General features: G+C 40.7%; 1 non-coding gene across 1 annotated transcript; it reads right to left on the bottom strand.

Annotated features, from left to right (window-relative positions):
- Positions 1-7671: 7671 nt before the first annotated feature.
- LOC125588243 lies at positions 7672-7778 on the bottom strand. The gene has a single exon (XR_007324631.1). It is a non-coding gene; the product is annotated as a small nucleolar RNA R71 (small nucleolar RNA).
- Between the last annotated feature and the right edge of the window lie 1118 nt (positions 7779-8896).

Below are 8896 nucleotides of genomic sequence, written 5' to 3'. Positions count from 1 at the left end.
AACCCACCAGAGACCATCAGGACACCTTCAGATGATGGAGTGGATCCTATGGAAGGTGATAGGGTTCCTATGGGAAGAACCCTAAGGAAAATAAAGGAAAAAGTGGCGAAACATCTGAAGAGGTGGGCTAATGAAAAGGAAAAAGAAAGTTTCCGAAAAAGAGTCTTCAAGATTCCTCTAGATAAGCCATTCGATGAAGCTTATTTTACCCACAGATTGTGGATGTTCTTCAGAGAAACTAGAGAGACAGAAGAAGACATTAGGAGAATATTCTGTGAAGCTGGAGAAAAGATGAGGATGAGGATTACATTGAAGAAGAAGAGTGATCCTGGGCAATTTGCAATACCTTGCACGGTGAAGGGTATTGAATTCCCACATGCCTTGTGCGACACAGGAGCATCAGTCAGCATCCTACCTAGGGTTATGGCAGACCATCTGGGTCTGCAGGTGGAGCCTTCCAAGGAATTATTCACTTTTGTGGATTGTTCCCAGAGGAATTCATCAGGAATTGTGAGAGACCTAGAGGTGCAGATTGGTAATGCCCTAGTTCCAGTTGATTTCCATGTCTTGGACATCAAGCTGAACTGAAACTCTTCTCTACTACTTGGGAGAGCCTTCTTGTCAACAGTGGGAGCAGTGTGCAACTTGCAAACCAACCTGTTGTGCCTAATGCTCATAGATCCTCATGTCCACTACAACCTTATTCCAGTCAAGAAGCCACATACGACCCCCATAAGAATCAATGATCCAGGAATCATTGCAGCATGCCACTATGGAGCCGAGTACGAGACATAATACTCGGCGTCGATCAAAACTCACACTGCAACATCGATCGATAGTTCCCATCAGATATCGACCGACACACCAAAGGAAGAATCGGTCGACATTAGTCCAGCAGAATGGGAGAATGACTACTACAATCCCATCATGGCAACACACAACATGCATACGGAGGAGTATGATGAAGATTATGAGGAAGAATGAGCCATAAAAGAAAGAGCGAATCTTGACGAGGAAGATAGAATTCTCCATCATTCCTCTTGGAAAAAGAAGTCGCCATCGATCGACAGATATGGTTCAACATCGATCGACACTCAACCTCACCAACCAAACAACCTTCGAGAATCGACCGACATCACCTACTACCCGAGACAGAGATTACTCAATTGGAAGTTGGCCAGATGATCACCATCACGAGAGCTACGCAGTAGAGACAGCATACCGTGATCAAGGAGCTGGTGAACTTCATGAGGGTTTCACATATGAAGAACTTCTCAACATGCAAAGACGAGATGAAACAGATCAAAATCGAGCAGAAGCTGCTTGGGGAAGAACAAGTTTCAGCCACCGATCGACAGAGCAATCCGTCCATCGATCGACATCAATCCTTCAACATCGATCGACGTTGATCATACCACATCGATCGACATCCGTCCAAAACCAAAAACCACTGTAAGCGAAAAAGATAAATTTGATAACCAGTATCTAACTCAAGACGAATTTGGTATTTTCATGGACCCAGATGGCTACGCAAAAGGAATAAATGGACGCACACTGCACGTATCTCAAGAAGATATCGCAGATATCCTTCAGACAGCCAATGGAGCAGACAATCTGTTCATGTATCAACGCAACATTCCAGAACACCAAGAGAAGTTTACAAAGGAGTTCTATGACACAGCTGGTGGCATATACAAAAGCTTCAAACAAAGGTCTCGCCATCCAACTCAACAATCGGTCGACGTTGACGTCCCAACATCGGTCGACAGACGTCCAGAATTTGGCAGAAGGGCCTTTGATCTTTTCGGTACTAGGAGATTCTACTGGGAAGAAAAAGATGAGTATGGTATCTACAGAGATGATCAGGGATACGCCAGAGATCTAGATGGACACGCCATTCGTGTTCACAGCAAGGATATCAGAAGACTTCTGGAAAGAGCTTCAAGAGATGAGCCAAACTACATATGTCTTCCAGAACATGCTAGCTCATTCACTCAAACAAAGCTAGCACCAGAGATCTACACCAAGGACAAGATCAATGAGATGTTCTATGGAGTCTGTGGGGAACAAGAGAAGAACAAAGAAGCCTTCCAGATGAAACTTGATGGCGACTACTATCCATTGAATGATAGGCAACCCACTATTAGGTACTATTTATTTAGTTTTTATTAATATATTATTTATGTTGGTTTTTAATTATTCCAGGTCATAAAAATAAAAAGAAACAAAAATAGATCCGAGTAGACGATTTCCCTAAGTATCGACCGATGAGACACTGTCGACATCGATCGACAGAGCAGTACCTATATCGACCGATATCAACATCCTTACATCGGTCGACATCCATTCCGGTCTGGTATATCATTATAACTCGTTACATTGAGTACTTATGATTTATTATCACCATAACTCCGACTGAATTTACACTGGGGACAATGTAGTTTAAGTTTTGGGGGGAGGTTTACTCATATTAGTTTATTCATGAATTTAAAAAAAAAAATTTCAAACATTAAGTTTCTATTGAGTCAAGAAAGGGATAATGAACTTATTAGATTTTTGCTTGTTATCTAACCACTCTTTACACCATTCTAGAACTTACTGATTGCAGATAGTACTAAAGATACTAAAGTGGATCAACCTGTCAACTATGTTACACTTGCTGAGATTGTTTGAAGGAACCAAAGCTGACCTCCAACACTAAACTTGACACAAATGCTTGTCTTGGGGCTTGGTATACATGAGATCAGATTCTTCAAACAAATCTGGAAAGTAAAGCCTTGTGTATATAGATTTATCACCCTCTCTCTCTCTATTTTCGAAATATAGATGTAAAAAAAATATTATTATTATATATACATATACATATCTATTAGTGATTTATTAGGAAGGGATTCGAACAGGACTTGGTGGCTACAACCATTAAGGCTTGCTTCATAAGAATTCTATAGGTAAAAGATTAGAACAGGACTTGGTGGCCACAACCATTAAGGCTTGCTTCACAAATAATCCTAGGATATAGGTCAAAAAGAAGTGAACATGACTTGGTGGCAACCACCATTAAAGCTTGATTCATGTAAGCCTGTCCAATCTTGGTCAATGATCTTGCAAATATAAGCAGACTTTGACTAAGAGAGAAAGTTAGTAGAGAGAGAGGATAGAAACTAATGTTTACCTGCAGGTCCAGATACTTGTTTGAAAATCGTTGCATCTTGTGATCGATACTCCCAAGGTAAAGCCTGCACTTTTATTTATGTTAAGAAATGAGGCTGGTAGAGGGGAATGTCAGACAAGATTTGCTAAGTTGTTAGCAATGTGAATTTGGTTGCTAATCTAGGATATGGTATAATGTGCTTTTGTCATTAGGATCTCTTAGATGTGGATTGCAATATTGTAGAGGTGATGATTCTAAGTTTAAAATCGTGTGAGTCCCTGCTATTTTCAAACTTCTTTTAGAAAGACTGCATGTTTATTTTGCTTGAGGACAAGCAAAAGGGTAAGCCTGGGGGAGTTGATAGACCATGGATTTGACCCACTTTCACCCATGGCTTATAGGTGTTTTTACTACTAATTATTATATTATAGAGTCTATTTATTATCATTTGGAGATAAGTGATGATTTTGGAGCATTTTGGAGGAAGCACCCGAGATAACCATCGAGCTCGACCATCGGTCGATATTGAGAAATAAATATCGATCGATGTTCACATCAGAACATCGATCGACAGCGAGGCGCGCAGAAAGCCCGTTCGGTCATAGCCGACTTGAAGCCCAAGCCTTCACCAATTTACAAGATTACCCCTGACGAGTTTTAACCTAATTATATAAGCTTTGCCACCATGTTAGAGGCTGAGTGTGCTTTCTTGTGTTTCTAGTTTTATTACTTTCAGCAAAAGGTTTTAGGATTTTGATAGATTGGAGAGAAGATCCAAAGTTATAATTAGTGATTGGAACTCCATTAATATCTATTTACTATTCTAATGAAGTTTTCTTACTTAATTGCTTTCATGAATTGCTTGGCCATGTCTGAGTAATTCCACTCTTAGATTTTAGGGTTTAAATAGGTTATGAGGGATTAACCCCAACTATAGATTGCTGAGTTGTGATAATAGTCATTAGGATTGTCATTAATTCATGTTTCTAGATTAGCTACCTAAAACTTGCCCTTGGATTGATAGATAAAAGCAATAGCTTCATTCTCATTCTGAAAACATTCTAACTGAGCTAAGTTTATTGCTAAGAGTAAGGCGAGAGCTGATCTAGTGAGCTTAGTAAGCATCATTCAACCCGTGCATAAAGCTTAACTAGAAACACGTCGATCGATATCCATACTGGATAATCGATCGACGGAGTGAAAGGTATATCGATCGATATCCCTATAGGATCATCGATCGACACTACTATTGATCGAACACATTTGTTTGGGTCATTAGATCTAGTTAATAGACAAGTCCAGACATGCGAGAGCTGATTGACTTGTTGATTTAGTAGTTGAGCTTTACATTATCATGCATGCAACTCATTAGGCATCTGTAGGATTATAATCCCAAGTTTCCTGAATAAAAACCCTAAGTCTAGCTATTTCCTTTTAAGCACCAAAACCTCAACCAATCAATCGAACAATTACTTGCTCAACAAAACTGCAAATTTACATTTTAAATCTTAAAACATCCTACTTAACAAATCATATTAGATTCATTAGGTTCCCTAACTCCTTGTGGATTTGATCCCTAAGTACTGCAATTGAACTTCTTATTTGAGAGAGTAAATTCACTCTGAGTGATATCACACATCAACTCCGAAAAACAACATTCCATAGTTTAGAACACCAAAAATTTCAAACAACAAAGTTTCAAAACATAACATAGAGCAAAACATCTTGTGACAGCATGACCAAAAGAGCATTTGGCAATCTCTTACTCCTGCCAAACAGAATAACAACAACAAAGCTGTAAAATCAAGCCATAAACCAAGAGCATAAAAAATTTCTAAACCAAGAGAAGATATTTTATCTTATACATATGGCAGACCAATTTAGGCAGCACATTCTAATGCAAAAACAATTTAAGAAACAAAACTAAAACAATCATAATGGTGACATACCTCTTTCATTCTTTTCAAGTTCTTCAATATCCTCAACGATTTGTGCATTAGTAAGCACTTGTGACTCGCATCGAATGTCTTGTTTTAGGCATTGCTCGGTACACATGAACACCTTAATCATGTAGTGAGTAAGGCTTCTTCGGGATGGGTGATGTGTAGTGTCTTTATATGTTTTTAGCTATAGATTTTGGTCATTTTTAGTGTTTAGGAGTTGCATTTAGATGTCATTAGGTGTTGCATTTGTACATATTGCATACACAGGGGCTGGAGTACACAATCAATAGTTTTGGGGCGAAACCAAGGACTAAACCGTACCAAATAGAAGTTCTGGGGCCAAACACGAAAAGGAGCAAAACTCAGGGACCAATGGTGTAAATATGCAGATGATGGCCATGAATGTGTCGTGAGTCTCAGAGAGTTTGATGTGGAGAAGACTGATCGCTCAACCCTTCTGGCTCGGGCCAAGCTTGATCATTTCAGTACGTAACGCACCCAGCGACCACTTGAGAAGGGATGTGTCCCTCGATCCACTTCTCTCGACGCCCAGCCTACAAACCATGACCCGCGAAGCTTCAATCGATCGAGACACACGAATAAAACTGCTCGAGCCAGCACTCTCGATCCCAGACTTCAACTTTCCAGCCCGACCAGCCTGAATGGGCCGCTTAAAGAATCTGAATGCTCGATGGTGTCCTCTCGGTTCGACCAGCCGCTCCGACGAGGAGAAGAGAGGAGTATGCGCGACGGCGAGACAAGAAGCTCCGACTTGTACGCGGGAGAGACGAAGGCAAGCAGCTGCAGTGGTCGCGACGGAGGAGCTGGTGCAGCGGCGAAGCCCGAGCTCGAGACGCAAGCGCGAGGAAGAAGAAGAAGCTAAACGCGTTTGGCTCAAAACACCAAACGCCAGACGCGGTTTTGCCCTGGTCGCAGCGTTTTGTTAAAACTGCATTTGACCTTTATTTTAATAACCTATAAATACCTGTTAAGAGAAAAAACCCCGAGAACATCTTATCTTAGTTTTCTGATATATTTTTTTCTCTTAAGAACTTTTGCAAAAGCTTGAATATTTATTATCTTTAAGCAATTTAATCTTGTATTATTTTGATTATCTCTTCTTCTAATCATGATTAGCCTAAAACTAAACCATTGTTTTAAGGTTTTCATGGCGATTAGTGAGTAATCTCCTTATAAACTTATGGGTTAGGTAGATTAGGGTGAAAGGTGGAGGATTAAAGATGCTTAGAACTAGATTAATAATGTTTCTTACAAATGAGATGTGCTTAATGATAGAGTAGACTTGATCTCTCTATTTCTAGATCTTGGATTATTTCATGCCCGAAAGGTGTTCGATGAAATGTATGATTATCTCATATTGTGTTTTGCTGCTTGACCGACAAGAGTCGCTGCATTAAGGGCATTTCGACTATTAGAACTTGTTTGAATCCTTACTTGAGTGTAGTTGACCAACGAAAGTTGATGTATTGATGCATGACTAGTGTATGATTTATTATCACGAGAGTGGATTAACTTATCATTGTGTTTCTAGGTTAAAGAGACTCCTTAGTTGACTGTGTTGAGCATCTTAAGTCTGAAGCCTATCACCCGAAATCGATTGCCTTGTCCCATGAGTTTAGCCTTTAATCTTGATTATAATCTGTTCTTGCTTGAGTTTGTTGTCTGAAACTTAGTTCATTATTATAAAACCAACTTGATTTGCTTAGATTAAATGACTTCCTGTATTCTCCATGCTTTAGACGATCTTAGGTTAGATTGACATCTTTACTACTACATCGACACTGTTGTGCTTGCAACAGAGTGGTAGAGAGAATAAACTTTATCCACATCAAGTTTTGGCGCCGTTGCCGTCCTAAGACTAGCTTTAAACATAGAGCTTTGGTTTTTGTTTACGACTAAGTTTTATTTTTATTTTGTTACTTACTTTCTCTACTCTTCACTCTTTGTCAACGACAAATGAATGCACCTGCGAAGTAGAGGATCGACAAATTTAACTCCATGGGTCGACGACATTCGAGCACACGAAAGAGCGATAGCAAGAGAAAGACGTGAGCAGGAAAGACTTGTACACCTGGAAAGACAGAGGTTGGACATGGAAGGAGAACAAAAGTCGCTGCTCAGGGCATTCACGCCCAAGCAGGCAATGGTCAGGGAGCTGCAAACCCTAGACCCGTCCGCCAACCCCGAAACCCGCGAGCCATAGGTGCTCATGACGAGCCAACCATACAAAACAACCGGACAGGCATTCGCGCACCACCGGGGGCGAACAACAACTTTGAGATCAAGTCAAACTTGATCAACATGATACAATCTAACAAGTATCATGGACTGCCAATGGAGGACCCTCTAGATCATCTCCACACATTTGATAGGCTTTGTGGGACTATCAGGATCAATGGCATTTCTGAAGAGGCTTTCAAACTCAAACTCTTCCCGTTTTCACTCGGAGAAATAGCACACTTATGAGAGAAGACTCTACTTTCAAGCTTGGTCGAAACATTGGATGAATGCAAGAAAGTATTCCTAACCAAGTTCTTTTCTACCTCTAGAACTGCACGACTCTGAAATGAAATCACTGGGTTTACACAGAAGGGACTTGAAAGCTTCGGAGAAGCATGGGAGCGCTTTAAAGGCTACACAATGAAATGCCCTCACCATGGTTTCTCAAAGGAAAGTATACTCAGTACATTCTACAGAGGACTCCTTCCAGAGTTTCGATCACAGCTTCATACTGCGAGTAATGGTCATTTCTTAGGACGTGAGGAACAAGATGGAATGCAGTTAATCGAGAACTTAGCCCTGACTGACTCCACCTACAGCGATGGCTATGATCGCTCAAACAGGGGTACTGTGACTCAAGATGAGCAAGCTAGAAAGGATTTAAAAGTGCTAAGAGGAGAGATGGACCAACTTCTTCAGCTTCAGAAGAAACAAGTTCACTACATTGGTGAATATGGATCAACAGCTGGTCCAAATTGAGCCTCAAGAGGAATTTGTGCAGAGTGCCCAGGAAGAAGTTAACTATGTAGGAGGACAAGGGAACTACAATGAAAACTTCAACTACAGAAATCAGAACACTCAGATCCCTCAAGGACAGAACACACTGCAAGGCAACTTTCAAAACATGCCTCAGTATATTCCTCAAGGCAACTACCAGCAGAAAGCCTACAACAACCCACCACCTGGTTTCTACCCGAATAAGGGTAACCAACAAAACAAGGTCAAGGAAGCTCCTCCAATGCACCACCAGCAGAAAGCAGTACTGATTTCCTCCTCAAACAGCTTCTGGCTTCACATGCCAAATCTGATAAAAGAATTGAAGATATGGATTCTAAGATGACTGGATCCTACGGAGCTCTCAATTCAAGAATGGATGCCCTCGAAAATCAGTTTGCCACTATAAACACAAATTCTAAAAGGCCAATGGGTTCACTCCCTGGAAAGCCCGTGCAAAACCCGAAAGAATTCATTGGGGCAGTCACACTGAGGAGTGGGAAAGAACTACCTTCAAGAGATCTCATTCGGGACAATGAGAAACATGAAGGGGAGGTGATCATCAATGTGGAAGACATTGTGGTGATTTTGGATGAGAAAAAAGATGAGGAGATCCTTCAGAAAATTGTGGATTCAAAAGGAAAAGGGAAAGTAGTTGAAGAAAAGAACGATGCACCTGAGAAAGGAGATGCTTCCACTACAAAGGACACTCCATTTGTGCCTCCTCCATATGAACCCTAACTCCCATTTCCTGGAAGATTCAAGAAGCAGCTGGTTGACAAATATA

This window comes from Brassica napus, chromosome C5 (assembly GCF_020379485.1).
Source record: "Brassica napus cultivar Da-Ae chromosome C5, Da-Ae, whole genome shotgun sequence".
NCBI classification, from domain to species: Eukaryota; Viridiplantae; Streptophyta; class Magnoliopsida; order Brassicales; family Brassicaceae; genus Brassica; species Brassica napus.
This window is presented reverse-complemented; position numbering and strand designations above follow the sequence as displayed.